The sequence below is a fragment of the Electrophorus electricus genome, chromosome 13 (genome assembly GCF_041902795.1).
Source record: "Electrophorus electricus isolate QZ-2024a chromosome 13, ASM4190279v1, whole genome shotgun sequence".
Classification (NCBI taxonomy): Eukaryota; Metazoa; Chordata; class Actinopteri; order Gymnotiformes; family Gymnotidae; genus Electrophorus; species Electrophorus electricus.
This window is the reverse complement of record NC_137509.1, coordinates 26,968,818-26,989,958: the sequence shown is the minus strand read 5'-3', so window position 1 is coordinate 26,989,958 and position 21,141 is coordinate 26,968,818. Positions and strand designations below refer to the sequence as shown.

Here is a 21,141-nt window from a genome sequence, read left to right as displayed (position 1 = left end):
TTTTAATTAATCACTGCACTTCACATCCTAGCATGTCATCTTGAAAGTAAATTAAAGTGATGCAAGAGAAGCTTACAGCATCTCATAGTCCAAGGTGCTAAAAGATAGTTTTTTGATGAATCACTGCACTTCACATTCAGGCATGTGAGTTGGAGAGTAAATGAAAGTGATGCAAAAAAAACTTACAGCACCTGCTATTCCCAGGTGCTAACAGATAGTTTTTTTTATTAATCACTGCACTTTACATTTGAGAATGTCAGCTTGAAAGTAAATTAAAGTGATGCAAGAAAAGCTTACAGCACATGGTATTCCTAGGTAGGGTCCCACCTCAGTACTATCCAGGCACAAGCTTGCTTAGCTTCCAAGTTCAGATGAGATTGGAGGCGTGCTGAAGCTGGTATGGACGTAAACCTTAAACACTTACTCAAATTGCATAATCATAGAAAATATGATCAAAGACCAATCTGACATTTTTTTTATTAATCCCTGCACTTGACATTCTAGAATATTATCTTGAAAGTAAATTAAAATGATGCAAAAAAAGCTTACAACATCTGTTATTCGGAGGCACTAACAGACAGTTTTTTTATTAATCACTGCACTTCACATTCAAGCATGTCAGTTGGAGAGTAAATTAAAGTGATGCAATAAAAACTTACAGCATCTGCTATTCCCAGGTGCTAACAGATAGTTTGATTTAATTATTCACTGCACTTCAAATTTGAGCTTGATAGCTTGAACATAAATTTAAGGGATGCAATAAAATCTTACAGCACCTGCTATTCCCTGGTACTAATAGATTTCTATTTAATCTGTACACTTCACTTACAAGCATGTCAGTTGCATATTAAATTAAAGTGATGCAAGAAAAACTTACAGCATCTGCTATTCCCAGGTGCTAACAGATAGATTTTTTTAATTAATCACTGCACTTCACGTCCTAGCATGTCATCTTGAAAGTAAATTAAAGTGATGCAAGAGAAGCTTACAGCATCTCATAGTCCAAGGTGCTAAAAGATAGTTTTTTGATGAATCACTGCACTTCACATTCAGGCATGTGAGTTGGAGAGTAAATGAAAGTGATGCAAAAAAAACTTACAGCAACTGCTATTCCCAGGTGCTAACAGATAGTTTTTTTTATTAATCACTGCACTTCACATTTGAGAATGTCAGCTTGAAAGTAAATTAAAGTGATGCAAGAAAAGCTTACAGCACATGGTATTCCTAGGTAGGGTCCCACCTCAGTACTATCCAGGCACAAACTTGCTTAGCTTCCAAGTTCAGATGAGATTGGAGGCGTGCTGAAGCTGGTATGGCCGTAAACCTTAAACACTTACTCAAATTGCCTAATCATAGAAAATATGATCAAAGACCAATCTGACATTTTTTTTTATTAATCCCTGCACTTGACATTCTAGAATGTTATCTTGAAAGTAAATTAAAATGATGCAATAAAAGCTTACAACATCTGGTATTCGGAGGCACTAACAGACAGTTTTTTTATTAATCACTGCACTTCACATTCAAGCATGTCAGTTGGAGAGTAAATTAAAGTGATGCAATAAAAACTTACAGCATCTGCTATTCCCAGGTGCTAACAGATAGTTTGATTTAATTATTCACTGCACTTCAAATTTGAGCTTGATAGCTTGAACATAAATTTAAGGGATGCAATAAAATCTTACAGCACCTGCTATTCCCTGGTACTAATAGATTTCTATTTAATCTGTACACTTCACTTACAAGCATGTCAGTTGCATATTAAATTAAAGTGATGCAAGAAAAACTTACAGCATCTGCTATTCCCAGGTGCTAACAGATAGGTTTTTTTAATTAATCACTGCACTTCACATCCTAGCATGTCATCTTGAAAGTAAATTAAAGTGATGCAAGAGAAGCTTACAGCATCTCATAGTCCAAGGTGCTAAAAGATAGTTTTTTGATGAATCACTGCACTTCACATTCAGGCATGTGAGTTGGAGAGTAAATGAAAGTGATGCAAAAAAAACTTACAGCACCTGCTATTCCCAGGTGCTAACAGATAGTTTTTTTTATTAATCACTGCACTTTACATTTGAGAATGTCAGCTTGAAAGTAAATTAAAGTGATGCAAGAAAAGCTTACAGCACATGGTATTCCTAGGTAGGGTCCCACCTCAGTACTATCCAGGCACAAGCTTGCTTAGCTTCCAAGTTCAGATGAGATTGGAGGCGTGCTGAAGCTGGTATGGACGTAAACCTTAAACACTTACTCAAATTGCATAATCATAGAAAATATGATCAAAGACCAATCTGACATTTTTTTTATTAATCCCTGCACTTGACATTCTAGAATATTATCTTGAAAGTAAATTAAAATGATGCAAAAAAAGCTTACAACATCTGTTATTCGGAGGCACTAACAGACAGTTTTTTTATTAATCACTGCACTTCACATTCAAGCATGTCAGTTGGAGAGTAAATTAAAGTGATGCAATAAAAACTTACAGCATCTGCTATTCCCAGGTGCTAACAGATAGTTTGATTTAATTATTCACTGCACTTCAAATTTGAGCTTGATAGCTTGAACATAAATTTAAGGGATGCAATAAAATCTTACAGCACCTGCTATTCCCTGGTACTAATAGATTTCTATTTAATCTGTACACTTCACTTACAAGCATGTCAGTTGCATATTAAATTAAAGTGATGCAAGAAAAATTTACAGCATCTGCTATTCCCAGGTGCTAACAGATAGGTTTTTTTAATTAATCACTGCACTTCACATCCTAGCATGTCATCTTGAAAGTAAATTAAAGTGATGCAAGAGAAGCTTACAGCATCTCATAGTCCAAGGTGCTAAAAGATAGTTTTTTGATGAATCACTGCACTTCACATTCAGGCATGTGAGTTGGAGAGTAAATGAAAGTGATGCAAAAAAAACTTACAGCACCTGCTATTCCCAGGTGCTAACAGATAGTTTTTTTTATTAATCACTGCACTTCACATTTGAGAATGTCAGCTTGAAAGTAAATTAAAGTGATGCAAGAAAAGCTTATAGCACATGGTATTCCTAGGTAGGGTCCCACCTCAGTACTATCCAGGCACAAACTTGCTTAGCTTCCAAGATCAGATGAGATTGGAGGCGTGCTGAAGCTGGTATGGACGTAAACCTTACACACTTACTCAAATTGCATAATCATAGAAAATATGATCAAAGACCAATCTGACATTTTTTTTTATTAATCCCTGCACTTGACATTCTAGAATGTTATCTTGAAAGTAAATTAAAATGATGCAATAAAAGCTTACAACATCTGGTATTCGGAGGCACTAACAGACAGTTTTTTTATTAATCACTGCACTTCACATTCAAGCATGTCAGTTGGAGAGTAAATTAAAGTGATGCAATAAAAACTTACAGCATCTGCTATTCCCAGGTGCTAACAGATAGTTTGATTTAATTATTCACTGCACTTCAAATTTGAGCTTGATAGCTTGAACATAAATTTAAGGGATGCAATAAAATCTTACAGCACCTGCTATTCCCTGGTACTAATAGATTTCTATTTAATCTGTACACTTCACTTACAAGCATGTCAGTTGCATATTAAATTAAAGTGATGCAAGAAAAACTTACAGCATCTGCTATTCCCAGGTGCTAACAGATAGGTTTTTTTAATTAATCTCTGCACTTCACATCCTAGCATGTCATCTTGAAAGTAAATTAAAGTGATGCAAGAGAAGCTTACAGCATCTCATAGTCCAAGGTGCTAAAAGATAGTTTTTTGATGAATCACTGCACTTCACATTCAGGCATGTGAGTTGGAGAGTAAATGAAAGTGATGCAAAAAAAACTTACAGCAACTGCTATTCCCAGGTGCTAACAGATAGTTTTTTTTATTAATCACTGCACTTCACATTTGAGAATGTCAGCTTGAAAGTAAATTAAAGTGATGCAAGAAAAGCTTACAGCACATGGTATTCCTAGGTAGGGTCCCACCTCAGTACTATCCAGGCACAAGCTTGCTTAGCTTCCAAGTTCAGATGAGATTGGAGGCGTGCTGAAGCTGGTATGGCCGTAAACCTTAAACACTTACTCAAATTGCCTAATCATAGAAAATATGATCAAAGACCAATCTGACATTTTTTTTTTATTAATCCCTGCACTTGACATTCTAGAATGTTATCTTGAAAGCAAATTAAATGATGCAATAAAAGCTTACAACATCTGGTATTCGGAGGCACTAACAGACAGTTTTTTTATTAATCACTGCACTTCACATTCAAGCATGTCAGTTGGAGAGTAAATTAAAGTGATGCAATAAAAACTTACAGCATCTGCTATTCCCAGGTGCTAATAGATAGTTTGATTTAATTATTCACTGCACTTCAAATTTGAGCTTGATAGCTTGAACATAAATTTAAGGGATGCAATAAAATCTTACAGCACCTGCTATTCCCTGGTACTAATAGATTTCTATTTAATCTGTACACTTCACTTACAAGCATGTCATTTGCATATTAAATTAAAGTGATGCAAGAAAAACTTACAGCATCTGCTATTCCCAGGTGCTAACAGATAGTTTTTTTTAATTAATCACTGCACTTCACATCCTAGCATGTCATCTTGACAGTAAATTAATGTGATGCAAGAGAAGCTTACAGCAGTTCGTAGTCCAAGGTGCTAAAAGATAGTTTTTTGATGAATCACTGCACTTCACATTCAGGCATGTGAGTTGGAGAGTAAATGAAAGTGATGCAAAAAAAACTTACAGCATCTGCTATTCCCAGGTGCTAACAGATAGGTTTTTTATTAATCACTGCACTTCACATTTGAGCATGTCAGCTTGAAAGTAAATTAAAGTGATGCAAGAAAAGCTTACAGCACATGGTATTCCTAGGTAGGGTCCCACCTCAGTACTATCCAGGCACAAACTTGCTTAGCTTCCAAGTTCAGATGAGATTGGAGGCGTGCTGAAGCTGGTATGGACGTAAACCTTAAACACTTACTCAAATTGCATAATCATAGAAAATATGATCAAAGACCAATCTGACATTTTTTTTTATTAATCCCTGCACTTGACATTCTAGAATGTTATCTTGAAAGTAAATTAAAATGATGCAAAAAAAGCTTACAACATCTGGTATTCGGAGGCACTAACAGACAGTTTTTTTATTAATCACTGCACTTCACATTCAAGCATGTCAGTTGGAGAGTAAATTAAAGTGATGCAATAAAAACTTACAGCATCTGCTATTCCCAGGTACTAATAGATTTCTATTTAATCTGTACACTTCACTTACAAGCATGTCAGTTGCATATTAAATTAAAGTGATGCAAGAAAAACTTACAGCATCTGCTATTCCCAGGTGCTAACAGATAGTTTTTTTTAATTAATCACTGCACTTCACATCCTAGCATGTCATCTTGAAAGTAAATTAATGTGATGCAAGAGAAGCTTACAGCAGCTCGTAGTCCAAGGTGCTAAAAGATAGTTTTTTGATGAATCACTGCACTTCACATTCAGGCATGTGAGTTGGAGAGTAAATGAAAGTGATGCAAAAAAAACTTACAGCATCTGCTATTCCCAGGTGCTAACAGATAGTTTTTTTTATTAATCACTGCACTTCACATTTGAGCATGTCAGCTTGAAAGTAAATTAAAGTGATGCAAGAAAAGCTTACAGCACATGGTATTCCTAGGTAGGGTCCCACCTCAGTACTATCCAGGCACAAGCTTGCTTAGCTTCCAAGTTCAGATGAGATTGGAGGCGTGCTGAAGCTGGTATGGACGTAAACCTTAAACACTTACTCAAATTGCATAATCATAGAAAATATGATCAAAGACCAATCTGACCTTTTTTTTTATTAATCCCTGCACTTGACATTCTAGAATGTTATCTTGAAAGTAAATTAAAATGATGCAATAAAAGCTTACAACATCTGGTATTCGGAGGCACTAACAGACAGTTTTTTTATTAATCACTGCACTTCACATTCAAGCATGTCAGTTGGAGAGTAAATTAAAGTGATGCAATAAAAACTTACAGCATCTGCTATTCCCAGGTGCTAACAGATAGTTTGATTTAATTATTCACTGCACTTCAAATTTGAGCTTGATAGCTTGAACATAAATTTAAGGGATGCAATAAAATCTTACAGCACCTGCTATTCCCTGGTACTAATAGATTTCTATTTAATCTGTACACTTCACTTACAAGCATGTCAGTTGCATATTAAATTAAAGTGATGCAAGAAAAACTTACAGCATCTGCTATTCCCAGGTGCTAACAGATAGGTTTTTTTAATTAATCACTGCACTTCACATCCTAGCATGTCATCTTGAAAGTAAATTAAAGTGATGCAAGAGAAGCTTACAGCATCTCATAGTCCAAGGTGCTAAAAGATAGTTTTTTGATGAATCACTGCACTTCACATTCAGGCATGTGAGTTGGAGAGTAAATGAAAGTGATGCAAAAAAAACTTACAGCACCTGCTATTCCCAGGTGCTAACAGATAGTTTTTTTTATTAATCACTGCACTTTACATTTGAGAATGTCAGCTTGAAAGTAAATTAAAGTGATGCAAGAAAAGCTTACAGCACATGGTATTCCTAGGTAGGGTCCCACCTCAGTACTATCCAGGAACAAGCTTGCTTAGCTTCCAAGTTCAGATGAGATTGGAGGCGTGCTGAAGCTGGTATGGACGTAAACCTTAAACACTTACTCAAATTGCATAATCATAGAAAATATGATCAAAGACCAATCTGACATTTTTTTTATTAATCCCTGCACTTGACATTCTAGAATATTATCTTGAAAGTAAATTAAAATGATGCAAAAAAAGCTTACAACATCTGTTATTCGGAGGCACTAACAGACAGTTTTTTTATTAATCACTGCACTTCACATTCAAGCATGTCAGTTGGAGAGTAAATTAAAGTGATGCAATAAAAACTTACAGCATCTGCTATTCCCAGGTGCTAACAGATAGTTTGATTTAATTATTCACTGCACTTCAAATTTGAGCTTGATAGCTTGAACATAAATTTAAGGGATGCAATAAAATCTTACAGCACCTGCTATTCCCTGGTACTAATAGATTTCTATTTAATCTGTACACTTCACTTACAAGCATGTCAGTTGCATATTAAATTAAAGTGATGCAAGAAAAACTTACAGCATCTGCTATTCCCAGGTGCTAACAGATAGGTTTTTTTAATTAATCTCTGCACTTCACATCCTAGCATGTCATCTTGAAAGTAAATTAAAGTGATGCAAGAGAAGCTTACAGCATCTCATAGTCCAAGGTGCTAAAAGATAGTTTTTTGATGAATCACTGCACTTCACATTCAGGCATGTGAGTTGGAGAGTAAATGAAAGTGATGCAAAAAAAACTTACAGCAACTGCTATTCCCAGGTGCTAACAGATAGTTTTTTTTATTAATCACTGCACTTCACATTTGAGAATGTCAGCTTGAAAGTAAATTAAAGTGATGCAAGAAAAGCTTACAGCACATGGTATTCCTAGGTAGGGTCCCACCTCAGTACTATCCAGGCACAAGCTTGCTTAGCTTCCAAGCTCAGATGAGATTGGAGGCGTGCTGAAGCTGGTATGGCCGTAAACCTTAAACACTTACTCAAATTGCCTAATCATAGAAAATATGATCAAAGACCAATCTGACATTTTTTTTTTATTAATCCCTGCACTTGACATTCTAGAATGTTATCTTGAAAGCAAATTAAATGATGCAATAAAAGCTTACAACATCTGGTATTCGGAGGCACTAACAGACAGTTTTTTTATTAATCACTGCACTTCACATTCAAGCATGTCAGTTGGAGAGTAAATTAAAGTGATGCAATAAAAACTTACAGCATCTGCTATTCCCAGGTGCTAATAGATAGTTTGATTTAATTATTCACTGCACTTCAAATTTGAGCTTGATAGCTTGAACATAAATTTAAGGGATGCAATAAAATCTTACAGCACCTGCTATTCCCTGGTACTAATAGATTTCTATTTAATCTGTACACTTCACTTACAAGCATGTCATTTGCATATTAAATTAAAGTGATGCAAGAAAAACTTACAGCATCTGCTATTCCCAGGTGCTAACAGATAGTTTTTTTTAATTAATCACTGCACTTCACATCCTAGCATGTCATCTTGACAGTAAATTAATGTGATGCAAGAGAAGCTTACAGCAGTTCGTAGTCCAAGGTGCTAAAAGATAGTTTTTTGATGAATCACTGCACTTCACATTCAGGCATGTGAGTTGGAGAGTAAATGAAAGTGATGCAAAAAAAACTTACAGCATCTGCTATTCCCAGGTGCTAACAGATAGTTTTTTATTAATCACTGCACTTCACATTTGAGCATGTCAGCTTGAAAGTAAATTAAAGTGATGCAAGAAAAGCTTACAGCACATGGTATTCCTAGGTAGGGTCCCACCTCAGTACTATCCAGGCACAAACTTGCTTAGCTTCCAAGTTCAGATGAGATTGGAGGCGTGCTGAAGCTGGTATGGACGTAAACCTTAAACACTTACTCAAATTGCATAATCATAGAAAATATGATCAAAGACCAATCTGACATTTTTTTTATTAATCCCTGCACTTGACATTCTAGAATGTTATCTTGAAAGTAAATTAAAATGATGCAATAAAAGCTTACAACATCTGGTATTCGGAGGCACTAACAGACAGTTTTTTTATTAATCACTGCACTTCACATTTGAGAATGTCAGCATGAAAGTAAATTAAAGTGATGCAAGAAAAGCTTACAGCACATGGTATTCCTAGGTAGGGTCCCACCTCAGTACTATCCAGGCACAAACTTGCTTAGCTTCCAAGTTCAGATGAGATTGGAGGCGTGCTGAAGCTGGTATGGACGTAAACCTTACACACTTACTCAAATTGCATAATCATAGAAAATATGATCAAAGACCAATCTGACATTTTTTTTTATTAATCCCTGCACTTGACATTCTAGAATGTTATCTTGAAAGTAAATTAAAATGATGCAATAAAAGCTTACAACATCTGGTATTCGGAGGCACTAACAGACAGTTTTTTTATTAATCACTGCACTTCACATTCAAGCATGTCAGTTGGAGAGTAAATTAAAGTGATGCAATAAAAACTTTCAGCATCTGCTATTCCCAGGTGCTAACAGATAGTTTGATTTAATTATTCACTGCACTTCAAATTTGAGCTTGATAGCTTGAACATAAATTTAAGGGATGCAATAAAATCTTACAGCACCTGCTATTCCCTGGTACTAATAGATTTCTATTTAATCTGTACACTTCACTTACAAGCATGTCAGTTGCATATTAAATTAAAGTGATGCAAGAAAAACTTACAGCATCTGCTATTCCCAGGTGCTAACAGATAGGTTTTTTTAATTAATCACTGCACTTCACATCCTAGCATGTCATCTTGAAAGTAAATTAAAGTGATGCAAGAGAAGCTTACAGCATCTCATAGTCCAAGGTGCTAAAAGATAGTTTTTTGATGAATCACTGCACTTCACATTCAGGCATGTGAGTTGGAGAGTAAATGAAAGTGATGCAAAAAAAACTTACAGCACCTGCTATTCCCAGGTGCTAACAGATAGTTTTTTTTATTAATCACTGCACTTTACATTTGAGAATGTCAGCTTGAAAGTAAATTAAAGTGATGCAAGAAAAGCTTACAGCACATGGTATTCCTAGGTAGGGTCCCACCTCAGTACTATCCAGGCACAAGCTTGCTTAGCTTCCAAGTTCAGATGAGATTGGAGGCGTGCTGAAGCTGGTATGGACGTAAACCTTACACACTTACTCAAATTGCATAATCATAGAAAATATGATCAAAGACCAATCTGACATTTTTTTTTATTAATCCCTGCACTTGACATTCTAGAATGTTATCTTGAAAGTAAATTAAAATGATGCAATAAAAGCTTACAACATCTGGTATTCGGAGGCACTAACAGACAGTTTTTTTATTAATCACTGCACTTCACATTCAAGCATGTCAGTTGGAGAGTAAATTAAAGTGATGCAATAAAAACTTACAGCATCTGCTATTCCCAGGTGCTAACAGATAGTTTGATTTAATTATTCACTGCACTTCAAATTTGAGCTTGATAGCTTGAACATAAATTTAAGGGATGCAATAAAATCTTACAGCACCTGCTATTCCCTGGTACTAATAGATTTCTATTTAATCTGTACACTTCACTTACAAGCATGTCATTTGCATATTAAATTAAAGTGATGCAAGAAAAACTTACAGCATCTGCTATTCCCAGGTGCTAACAGATAGTTTTTTTTAATTAATCACTGCACTTCACATCCTAGCATGTCATCTTGACAGTAAATTAATGTGATGCAAGAGAAGCTTACAGCAGTTCGTAGTCCAAGGTGCTAAAAGATAGTTTTTTGATGAATCACTGCACTTCACATTCAGGCATGTGAGTTGGAGAGTAAATGAAAGTGATGCAAAAAAAACTTACAACATCTGCTATTCCCAGGTGCTAACAGATAGGTTTTTTATTAATCACTGCACTTCACATTTGAGCATGTCAGCTTGAAAGTAAATTAAAGTGATGCAAGAAAAGCTTACAGCACATGGTATTCCTAGGTAGGGTCCCACCTCAGTACTATCCAGGCACAAACTTGCTTAGCTTCCAAGTTCAGATGAGATTGGAGGCGTGCTGAAGCTGGTATGGACGTAAACCTTAAACACTTACTCAAATTGCATAATCATAGAAAATATGATCAAAGACCAATCTGACATTTTTTTTATTAATCCCTGCACTTGACATTCTAGAATGTTATCTTGAAAGTAAATTAAAATGATGCAATAAAAGCTTACAACATCTGGTATTCGGAGGCACTAACAGACAGTTTTTTTATTAATCACTGCACTTCACATTTGAGAATGTCAGCATGAAAGTAAATTAAAGTGATGCAAGAAAAGCTTACAGCACATGGTATTCCTAGGTAGGGTCCCACCTCAGTACTATCCAGGCACAAACTTGCTTAGCTTCCAAGTTCAGATGAGATTGGAGGCGTGCTGAAGCTGGTATGGACGTAAACCTTACACACTTACTCAAATTGCATAATCATAGAAAATATGATCAAAGACCAATCTGACATTTTTTTTTATTAATCCCTGCACTTGACATTCTAGAATGTTATCTTGAAAGTAAATTAAAATGATGCAATAAAAGCTTACAACATCTGGTATTCGGAGGCACTAACAGACAGTTTTTTTATTAATCACTGCACTTCACATTCAAGCATGTCAGTTGGAGAGTAAATTAAAGTGATGCAATAAAAACTTTCAGCATCTGCTATTCCCAGGTGCTAACAGATAGTTTGATTTAATTATTCACTGCACTTCAAATTTGAGCTTGATAGCTTGAACATAAATTTAAGGGATGCAATAAAATCTTACAGCACCTGCTATTCCCTGGTACTAATAGATTTCTATTTAATCTGTACACTTCACTTACAAGCATGTCAGTTGCATATTAAATTAAAGTGATGCAAGAAAAACTTACAGCATCTGCTATTCCCAGGTGCTAACAGATAGGTTTTTTTAATTAATCACTGCACTTCACATCCTAGCATGTCATCTTGAAAGTAAATTAAAGTGATGCAAGAGAAGCTTACAGCATCTCATAGTCCAAGGTGCTAAAAGATAGTTTTTTGATGAATCACTGCACTTCACATTCAGGCATGTGAGTTGGAGAGTAAATGAAAGTGATGCAAAAAAAACTTACAGCACCTGCTATTCCCAGGTGCTAACAGATAGTTTTTTTTATTAATCACTGCACTTTACATTTGAGAATGTCAGCTTGAAAGTAAATTAAAGTGATGCAAGAAAAGCTTACAGCACATGGTATTCCTAGGTAGGGTCCCACCTCAGTACTATCCAGGCACAAGCTTGCTTAGCTTCCAAGTTCAGATGAGATTGGAGGCGTGCTGAAGCTGGTATGGACGTAAACCTTACACACTTACTCAAATTGCATAATCATAGAAAATATGATCAAAGACCAATCTGACATTTTTTTTTATTAATCCCTGCACTTGACATTCTAGAATGTTATCTTGAAAGTAAATTAAAATGATGCAATAAAAGCTTACAACATCTGGTATTCGGAGGCACTAACAGACAGTTTTTTTATTAATCACTGCACTTCACATTCAAGCATGTCAGTTGGAGAGTAAATTAAAGTGATGCAATAAAAACTTACAGCATCTGCTATTCCCAGGTGCTAACAGATAGTTTGATTTAATTATTCACTGCACTTCAAATTTGAGCTTGATAGCTTGAACATAAATTTAAGGGATGCAATAAAATCTTACAGCACCTGCTATTCCCTGGTACTAATAGATTTCTATTTAATCTGTACACTTCACTTACAAGCATGTCATTTGCATATTAAATTAAAGTGATGCAAGAAAAACTTACAGCATCTGCTATTCCCAGGTGCTAACAGATAGTTTTTTTTAATTAATCACTGCACTTCACATCCTAGCATGTCATCTTGACAGTAAATTAATGTGATGCAAGAGAAGCTTACAGCAGTTCGTAGTCCAAGGTGCTAAAAGATAGTTTTTTGATGAATCACTGCACTTCACATTCAGGCATGTGAGTTGGAGAGTAAATGAAAGTGATGCAAAAAAAACTTACAACATCTGCTATTCCCAGGTGCTAACAGATAGGTTTTTTATTAATCACTGCACTTCACATTTGAGCATGTCAGCTTGAAAGTAAATTAAAGTGATGCAAGAAAAGCTTACAGCACATGGTATTCCTAGGTAGGGTCCCACCTCAGTACTATCCAGGCACAAACTTGCTTAGCTTCCAAGTTCAGATGAGATTGGAGGCGTGCTGAAGCTGGTATGGACGTAAACCTTAAACACTTACTCAAATTGCATAATCATAGAAAATATGATCAAAGACCAATCTGACATTTTTTTTATTAATCCCTGCACTTGACATTCTAGAATGTTATCTTGAAAGTAAATTAAAATGATGCAATAAAAGCTTACAACATCTGGTATTCGGAGGCACTAACAGACAGTTTTTTTATTAATCACTGCACTTCACATTTGAGAATGTCAGCATGAAAGTAAATTAAAGTGATGCAAGAAAAGCTTACAGCACATGGTATTCCTAGGTAGGGTCCCACCTCAGTACTATCCAGGCACAAACTTGCTTAGCTTCCAAGTTCAGATGAGATTGGAGGCGTGCTGAAGCTGGTATGGACGTAAACCTTACACACTTACTCAAATTGCATAATCATAGAAAATATGATCAAAGACCAATCTGACATTTTTTTTTATTAATCCCTGCACTTGACATTCTAGAATGTTATCTTGAAAGTAAATTAAAATGATGCAATAAAAGCTTACAACATCTGGTATTCGGAGGCACTAACAGACAGTTTTTTTATTAATCACTGCACTTCACATTCAAGCATGTCAGTTGGAGAGTAAATTAAAGTGATGCAATAAAAACTTACAGCATCTGCTATTCCCAGGTGCTAACAGATAGTTTGATTTGATTATTCACTGCACTTCAAATTTGAGCTTGATAGCTTGAACATAAATTTAAGGGATGCAATAAAATCTTACAGCACCTGCTATTCCCTGGTACTAATAGATTTCTATTTAATCTGTACACTTCACTTACAAGCATGTCAGTTGCATATTAAATTAAAGTGATGCAAGAAAAACTTACAGCATCTGCTATTCCCAGGTGCTAACAGATAGGTTTTTTTAATTAATCACTGCACTTCACATCCTAGCATGTCATCTTGAAAGTAAATTAAAGTGATGCAAGAGAAGCTTACAGCATCTCATAGTCCAAGGTGCTAAAAGATAGTTTTTTGATGAATCACTGCACTTCACATTCAGGCATGTGAGTTGGAGAGTAAATGAAAGTGATGCAAAAAAAACTTACAGCACCTGCTATTCCCAGGTGCTAACAGATAGTTTTTTTTATTAATCACTGCACTTTACATTTGAGAATGTCAGCTTGAAAGTAAATTAAAGTGATGCAAGAAAAGCTTACAGCACATGGTATTCCTAGGTAGGGTCCCACCTCAGTACTATCCAGGCACAAGCTTGCTTAGCTTCCAAGTTCAGATGAGATTGGAGGCGTGCTGAAGCTGGTATGGACGTAAACCTTAAACACTTACTCAAATTGCATAATCATAGAAAATATGATCAAAGACCAATCTGACATTTTTTTTATTAATCCCTGCACTTGACATTCTAGAATATTATCTTGAAAGTAAATTAAAATGATGCAAAAAAAGCTTACAACATCTGTTATTCGGAGGCACTAACAGACAGTTTTTTTATTAATCACTGCACTTCACATTCAAGCATGTCAGTTGGAGAGTAAATTAAAGTGATGCAATAAAAACTTACAGCATCTGCTATTCCCAGGTGCTAACAGATAGTTTGATTTAATTATTCACTGCACTTCAAATTTGAGCTTGATAGCTTGAACATAAATTTAAGGGATGCAATAAAATCTTACAGCACCTGCTATTCCCTGGTACTAATAGATTTCTATTTAATCTGTACACTTCACTTACAAGCATGTCAGTTGCATATTAAATTAAAGTGATGCAAGAAAAACTTACAGCATCTGCTATTCCCAGGTGCTAACAGATAGATTTTTTTAATTAATCACTGCACTTCACGTCCTAGCATGTCATCTTGAAAGTAAATTAAAGTGATGCAAGAGAAGCTTACAGCATCTCATAGTCCAAGGTGCTAAAAGATAGTTTTTTGATGAATCACTGCACTTCACATTCAGGCATGTGAGTTGGAGAGTAAATGAAAGTGATGCAAAAAAAACTTACAGCAACTGCTATTCCCAGGTGCTAACAGATAGTTTTTTTTATTAATCACTGCACTTCACATTTGAGAATGTCAGCTTGAAAGTAAATTAAAGTGATGCAAGAAAAGCTTACAGCACATGGTATTCCTAGGTAGGGTCCCACCTCAGTACTATCCAGGCACAAACTTGCTTAGCTTCCAAGTTCAGATGAGATTGGAGGCGTGCTGAAGCTGGTATGGCCGTAAACCTTAAACACTTACTCAAATTGCCTAATCATAGAAAATATGATCAAAGACCAATCTGACATTTTTTTTTATTAATCCCTGCACTTGACATTCTAGAATGTTATCTTGAAAGTAAATTAAAATGATGCAATAAAAGCTTACAACATCTGGTATTCGGAGGCACTAACAGACAGTTTTTTTATTAATCACTGCACTTCACATTCAAGCATGTCAGTTGGAGAGTAAATTAAAGTGATGCAATAAAAACTTACAGCATCTGCTATTCCCAGGTGCTAACAGATAGTTTGATTTAATTATTCACTGCACTTCAAATTTGAGCTTGATAGCTTGAACATAAATTTAAGGGATGCAATAAAATCTTACAGCACCTGCTATTCCCTGGTACTAATAGATTTCTATTTAATCTGTACACTTCACTTACAAGCATGTCAGTTGCATATTAAATTAAAGTGATGCAAGAAAAACTTACAGCATCTGCTATTCCCAGGTGCTAACAGATAGGTTTTTTTAATTAATCACTGCACTTCACATCCTAGCATGTCATCTTGAAAGTAAATTAAAGTGATGCAAGAGAAGCTTACAGCATCTCATAGTCCAAGGTGCTAAAAGATAGTTTTTTGATGAATCACTGCACTTCACATTCAGGCATGTGAGTTGGAGAGTAAATGAAAGTGATGCAAAAAAAACTTACAGCACCTGCTATTCCCAGGTGCTAACAGATAGTTTTTTTTATTAATCACTGCACTTTACATTTGAGAATGTCAGCTTGAAAGTAAATTAAAGTGATGCAAGAAAAGCTTACAGCACATGGTATTCCTAGGTAGGGTCCCACCTCAGTACTATCCAGGCACAAGCTTGCTTAGCTTCCAAGTTCAGATGAGATTGGAGGCGTGCTGAAGCTGGTATGGACGTAAACCTTAAACACTTACTCAAATTGCATAATCATAGAAAATATGATCAAAGACCAATCTGACATTTTTTTTATTAATCCCTGCACTTGACATTCTAGAATATTATCTTGAAAGTAAATTAAAATGATGCAAAAAAAGCTTACAACATCTGTTATTCGGAGGCACTAACAGACAGTTTTTTTATTAATCACTGCACTTCACATTCAAGCATGTCAGTTGGAGAGTAAATTAAAGTGATGCAATAAAAACTTACAGCATCTGCTATTCCCAGGTGCTAACAGATAGTTTGATTTAATTATTCACTGCACTTCAAATTTGAGCTTGATAGCTTGAACATAAATTTAAGGGATGCAATAAAATCTTACAGCACCTGCTATTCCCTGGTACTAATAGATTTCTATTTAATCTGTACACTTCACTTACAAGCATGTCAGTTGCATATTAAATTAAAGTGATGCAAGAAAAATTTACAGCATCTGCTATTCCCAGGTGCTAACAGATAGGTTTTTTTAATTAATCACTGCACTTCACATCCTAGCATGTCATCTTGAAAGTAAATTAAAGTGATGCAAGAGAAGCTTACAGCATCTCATAGTCCAAGGTGCTAAAAGATAGTTTTTTGATGAATCACTGCACTTCACATTCAGGCATGTGAGTTGGAGAGTAAATGAAAGTGATGCAAAAAAAACTTACAGCACCTGCTATTCCCAGGTGCTAACAGATAGTTTTTTTTATTAATCACTGCACTTCACATTTGAGAATGTCAGCTTGAAAGTAAATTAAAGTGATGCAAGAAAAGCTTATAGCACATGGTATTCCTAGGTAGGGTCCCACCTCAGTACTATCCAGGCACAAACTTGCTTAGCTTCCAAGATCAGATGAGATTGGAGGCGTGCTGAAGCTGGTATGGACGTAAACCTTACACACTTACTCAAATTGCATAATCATAGAAAATATGATCAAAGACCAATCTGACATTTTTTTTTATTAATCCCTGCACTTGACATTCTAGAATGTTATCTTGAAAGTAAATTAAAATGATGCAATAAAAGCTTACAACATCTGGTATTCGGAGGCACTAACAGACAGTTTTTTTATTAATCACTGCACTTCACATTCAAGCATGTCAGTTGGAGAGTAAATTAAAGTGATGCAATAAAAACTTACAGCATCTGCTATTCCCAGGTGCTAACAGATAGTTTGATTTAATTATTCACTGCACTTCAAATTTGAGCTTGATAGCTTGAACATAAATTTAAGGGATGCAATAAAATCTTACAGCACCTGCTATTCCCTGGTACTAATAGATTTCTATTTAATCTGTACACTTCACTTACAAGCATGTCAGTTGCATATTAAATTAAAGTGATGCAAGAAAAACTTACAGCATCTGCTATTCCCAGGTGCTAACAGATAGGTTTTTTTAATTAATCTCTGCACTTCACATCCTAGCATGTCATCTTGAAAGTAAATTAAAGTGATGCAAGAGAAGCTTACAGCATCTCATAGTCCAAGGTGCTAAAAGATAGTTTTTTGATGAATCACTGCACTTCACATTCAGGCATGTGAGTTGGAGAGTAAATGAAAGTGATGCAAAAAAAACTTACAGCAACTGCTATTCCCAGGTGCTAACAGATAGTTTTTTTTATTAATCACTGCACTTCACATTTGAGAATGTCAGCTTGAAAGTAAATTAAAGTGATGCAAGAAAAGCTTACAGCACATGGTATTCCTAGGTAGGGTCCCACCTCAGTACTATCCAGGCACAAGCTTGCTTAGCTTCCAAGTTCAGATGAGATTGGAGGCGTGCTGAAGCTGGTATGGCCGTAAACCTTAAACACTTACTCAAATTGCCTAATCATAGAAAATATGATCAAAGACCAATCTGACATTTTTTTTTTATTAATCCCTGCACTTGACATTCTAGAATGTTATCTTGAAAGCAAATTAAATGATGCAATAAAAGCTTACAACATCTGGTATTCGGAGGCACTAACAGACAGTTTTTTTATTAATCACTGCACTTCACATTCAAGCATGTCAGTTGGAGAGTAAATTAAAGTGATGCAATAAAAACTTACAGCATCTGCTATTCCCAGGTGCTAATAGATAGTTTGATTTAATTATTCACTGCACTTCAAATTTGAGCTTGATAGCTTGAACATAAATTTAAGGGATGCAATAAAATCTTACAGCACCTGCTATTCCCTGGTACTAATAGATTTCTATTTAATCTGTACACTTCACTTACAAGCATGTCATTTGCATATTAAATTAAAGTGATGCAAGAAAAACTTACAGCATCTGCTATTCCCAGGTGCTAACAGATAGTTTTTTTTAATTAATCACTGCACTTCACATCCTAGCATGTCATCTTGACAGTAAATTAATGTGATGCAAGAGAAGCTTACAGCAGTTCGTAGTCCAAGGTGCTAAAAGATAGTTTTTTGATGAATCACTGCACTTCACATTCAGGCATGTGAGTTGGAGAGTAAATGAAAGTGATGCAAAAAAAACTTACAGCATCTGCTATTCCCAGGTGCTAACAGATAGGTTTTTTATTAATCACTGCACTTCACATTTGAGCATGTCAGCTTGAAAGTAAATTAAAGTGATGCAAGAAAAGCTTACAGCACATGGTATTCCTAGGTAGGGTCCCACCTCAGTACTATCCAGGCACAAACTTGCTTAGCTTCCAAGTTCAGATGAGATTGGAGGCGTGCTGAAGCTGGTATGGACGTAAACCTTAAACACTTACTCAAATTGCATAATCATAGAAAATATGATCAAAGACCAATCTGACATTTTTTTTTATTAATCCCTGCACTTGACATTCTAGAATGTTATCTTGAAAGTAAATTAAAATGATGCAATAAAAGCTTACAACATCTGGTATTCGGAGGCACTAACAGACAGTTTTTTTATTAATCACTGCACTTCACATTCAAGCATGTCAGTTGGAGAGTAAATTAAAGTGATGCAATAAAAACTTACAGCATCTGCTATTCCCAGGTGCTAACAGATAGTTTGATTTAATTATTCACTGCACTTCAAATTTGAGCTTGATAGCTTGAACATAAATTTAAGGGATGCAATAAAATCTTACAGCACCTGCTATTCCCTGGTACTAATAGATTTCTATTTAATCTGTACACTTCACTTACAAGCATGTCAGTTGCATATTAAATTAAAGTGATGCAAGAAAAACTTACAGCATCTGCTATTCCCAGGTGCTAACAGATAGGTTTTTTTAATTAATCACTGCACTTCACATCCTAGCATGTCATCTTGAAAGTAAATTAAAGTGATGCAAGAGAAGCTTACAGCATCTCATAGTCCAAGGTGCTAAAAGATAGTTTTTTGATGAATCACTGCACTTCACATTCAGGCATGTGAGTTGGAGAGTAAATGAAAGTGATGCAAAAAAAACTTACAGCACCTGCTATTCCCAGGTGCTAACAGATAGTTTTTTTTATTAATCACTGCACTTTACATTTGAGAATGTCAGCTTGAAAGTAAATTAAAGTGATGCAAGAAAAGCTTACAGCACATGGTATTCCTAGGTAGGGTCCCACCTCAGTACTATCCAGGAACAAGCTTGCTTAGCTTCCAAGTTCAGATGAGATTGGAGGCGTGCTGAAGCTGGTATGGACGTAAACCTTAAACACTTACTCAAATTGCATAATCATAGAAAATATGATCAAAGACCAATCTGACATTTTTTTTATTAATCCCTGCACTTGACATTCTAGAATATTATCTTGAAAGTAAATTAAAATGATGCAAAAAAAGCTTACAACATCTGTTATTCGGAGGCACTAACAGACAGTTTTTTTATTAATCACTGCACTTCACATTCAAGCATGTCAGTTGGAGAGTAAATTAAAGTGATGCAATAAAAACTTACAGCATCTGCTATTCCCAGGTGCTAACAGATAGTTTGATTTAATTATTCACTGCACTTCAAATTTGAGCTTGATAGCTTGAACATAAATTTAAGGGATGCAATAAAATCTTACAGCACCTGCTATTCCCTGGTACTAATAGATTTCTATTTAATCTGTACACTTCACTTACAAGCATGTCAGTTGCATATTAAATTAAAGTGATGCAAGAAAAACTTACAGCATCTGCTATTCCCAGGTGCTAACAGATAGGTTTTTTTAATTAATCTCTGCACTTCACATCCTAGCATGTCATCTTGAAAGTAAATTAAAGTGATGCAAGAGAAGCTTACAGCATCTCATAGTCCAAGGTGCTAAAAGATAGTTTTTTGATGAATCACTGCACTTCACATTCAGGCATGTGAGTTGGAGAGTAAATGAAAGTGATGCAAAAAAAACTTACAGCAACTGCTATTCCCAGGTGCTAACAGATAGTTTTTTTTATTAATCACTGCACTTCACATTTGAGAATGTCAGCTTGAAAGTAAATTAAAGTGATGCAAGAAAAGCTTACAGCACATGGTATTCCTAGGTAGGGTCCCACCTCAGTACTATCCAGGCACAAGCTTGCTTAGCTTCCAAGCTCAGATGAGATTGGAGGCGTGCTGAAGCTGGTATGGCCGTAAACCTTAAACACTTACTCAAATTGCCTAATCATAGAAAATATGATCAAAGACCAATCTGACATTTTTTTTTTATTAATCCCTGCACTTGACATTCTAGAATGTTATCTTGAAAGCAAATTAAATGATGCAATAAAAGCTTACAACATCTGGTATTCGGAGGCACTAACAGACAGTTTTTTTATTAATCACTGCACTTCACATTCAAGCATGTCAGTTGGAGAGTAAATTAAAGTGATGCAATAAAAACTTACAGCATCTGCTATTCCCAGGTACTAATAGATTTCTATTTAATCTGTACACTTCACTTACAAGCATGTCAGTTGCATATTAAATTAAAGTGATGCAAGAAAAACTTACAGCATCTGCTATTCCCAGGTGCTAACAGATAGTTTTTTTTAATTAATCACTGCACTTCACATCCTAGCATGTCATCTTGAAAGTAAATTAATGTGATGCAAGAGAAGCTTACAGCAGCTCGTAGTCCAAGGTGCTAAAAGATAGTTTTTTGATGAATCACTGCACTTCACATTCAGGCATGTGAGTTGGAGAGTAAATGAAAGTGATGCAAAAAAAACT

General features: G+C 35.5%; 23 pseudogenes; all 23 read right to left on the bottom strand.

The window, feature by feature from the left end:
- Positions 1-290: 290 nt before the first annotated feature.
- Positions 291-411, bottom strand: LOC145645577 (5S ribosomal RNA; annotated as a pseudogene).
- Positions 412-1,203: 792 nt separating this feature from the next.
- LOC145645253 (5S ribosomal RNA) lies at positions 1,204-1,324 on the bottom strand (annotated as a pseudogene).
- Positions 1,325-2,117: 793 nt separating this feature from the next.
- LOC145645576 (5S ribosomal RNA) lies at positions 2,118-2,238 on the bottom strand (annotated as a pseudogene).
- A 1,706-nt stretch (positions 2,239-3,944) lies between these two features.
- On the bottom strand, positions 3,945-4,065 carry LOC145644681 (5S ribosomal RNA; annotated as a pseudogene).
- Positions 4,066-4,857: 792 nt separating this feature from the next.
- LOC145646107 (5S ribosomal RNA) lies at positions 4,858-4,978 on the bottom strand (annotated as a pseudogene).
- A 681-nt stretch (positions 4,979-5,659) lies between these two features.
- LOC145645575 (5S ribosomal RNA) lies at positions 5,660-5,780 on the bottom strand (annotated as a pseudogene).
- Positions 5,781-6,573: 793 nt separating this feature from the next.
- Positions 6,574-6,694, bottom strand: LOC145646231 (5S ribosomal RNA; annotated as a pseudogene).
- A 792-nt stretch (positions 6,695-7,486) lies between these two features.
- LOC145645323 (5S ribosomal RNA) lies at positions 7,487-7,607 on the bottom strand (annotated as a pseudogene).
- Positions 7,608-8,398: 791 nt separating this feature from the next.
- On the bottom strand, positions 8,399-8,519 carry LOC145646105 (5S ribosomal RNA; annotated as a pseudogene).
- Positions 8,520-8,760: 241 nt separating this feature from the next.
- Positions 8,761-8,881, bottom strand: LOC145646104 (5S ribosomal RNA; annotated as a pseudogene).
- Positions 8,882-9,674: 793 nt separating this feature from the next.
- LOC145645574 (5S ribosomal RNA) lies at positions 9,675-9,795 on the bottom strand (annotated as a pseudogene).
- A 792-nt stretch (positions 9,796-10,587) lies between these two features.
- LOC145646103 (5S ribosomal RNA) lies at positions 10,588-10,708 on the bottom strand (annotated as a pseudogene).
- Positions 10,709-10,949: 241 nt separating this feature from the next.
- LOC145646102 (5S ribosomal RNA) lies at positions 10,950-11,070 on the bottom strand (annotated as a pseudogene).
- Positions 11,071-11,863: 793 nt separating this feature from the next.
- LOC145645572 (5S ribosomal RNA) lies at positions 11,864-11,984 on the bottom strand (annotated as a pseudogene).
- A 792-nt stretch (positions 11,985-12,776) lies between these two features.
- LOC145646101 (5S ribosomal RNA) lies at positions 12,777-12,897 on the bottom strand (annotated as a pseudogene).
- Positions 12,898-13,138: 241 nt separating this feature from the next.
- Positions 13,139-13,259, bottom strand: LOC145646100 (5S ribosomal RNA; annotated as a pseudogene).
- A 793-nt stretch (positions 13,260-14,052) lies between these two features.
- Positions 14,053-14,173, bottom strand: LOC145645571 (5S ribosomal RNA; annotated as a pseudogene).
- Positions 14,174-14,965: 792 nt separating this feature from the next.
- LOC145645252 (5S ribosomal RNA) lies at positions 14,966-15,086 on the bottom strand (annotated as a pseudogene).
- Positions 15,087-15,879: 793 nt separating this feature from the next.
- Positions 15,880-16,000, bottom strand: LOC145645570 (5S ribosomal RNA; annotated as a pseudogene).
- Positions 16,001-17,706: 1,706 nt separating this feature from the next.
- Positions 17,707-17,827, bottom strand: LOC145644680 (5S ribosomal RNA; annotated as a pseudogene).
- Positions 17,828-18,619: 792 nt separating this feature from the next.
- LOC145646099 (5S ribosomal RNA) lies at positions 18,620-18,740 on the bottom strand (annotated as a pseudogene).
- Positions 18,741-19,533: 793 nt separating this feature from the next.
- LOC145646230 (5S ribosomal RNA) lies at positions 19,534-19,654 on the bottom strand (annotated as a pseudogene).
- A 792-nt stretch (positions 19,655-20,446) lies between these two features.
- LOC145645322 (5S ribosomal RNA) lies at positions 20,447-20,567 on the bottom strand (annotated as a pseudogene).
- Between the last annotated feature and the right edge of the window lie 574 nt (positions 20,568-21,141).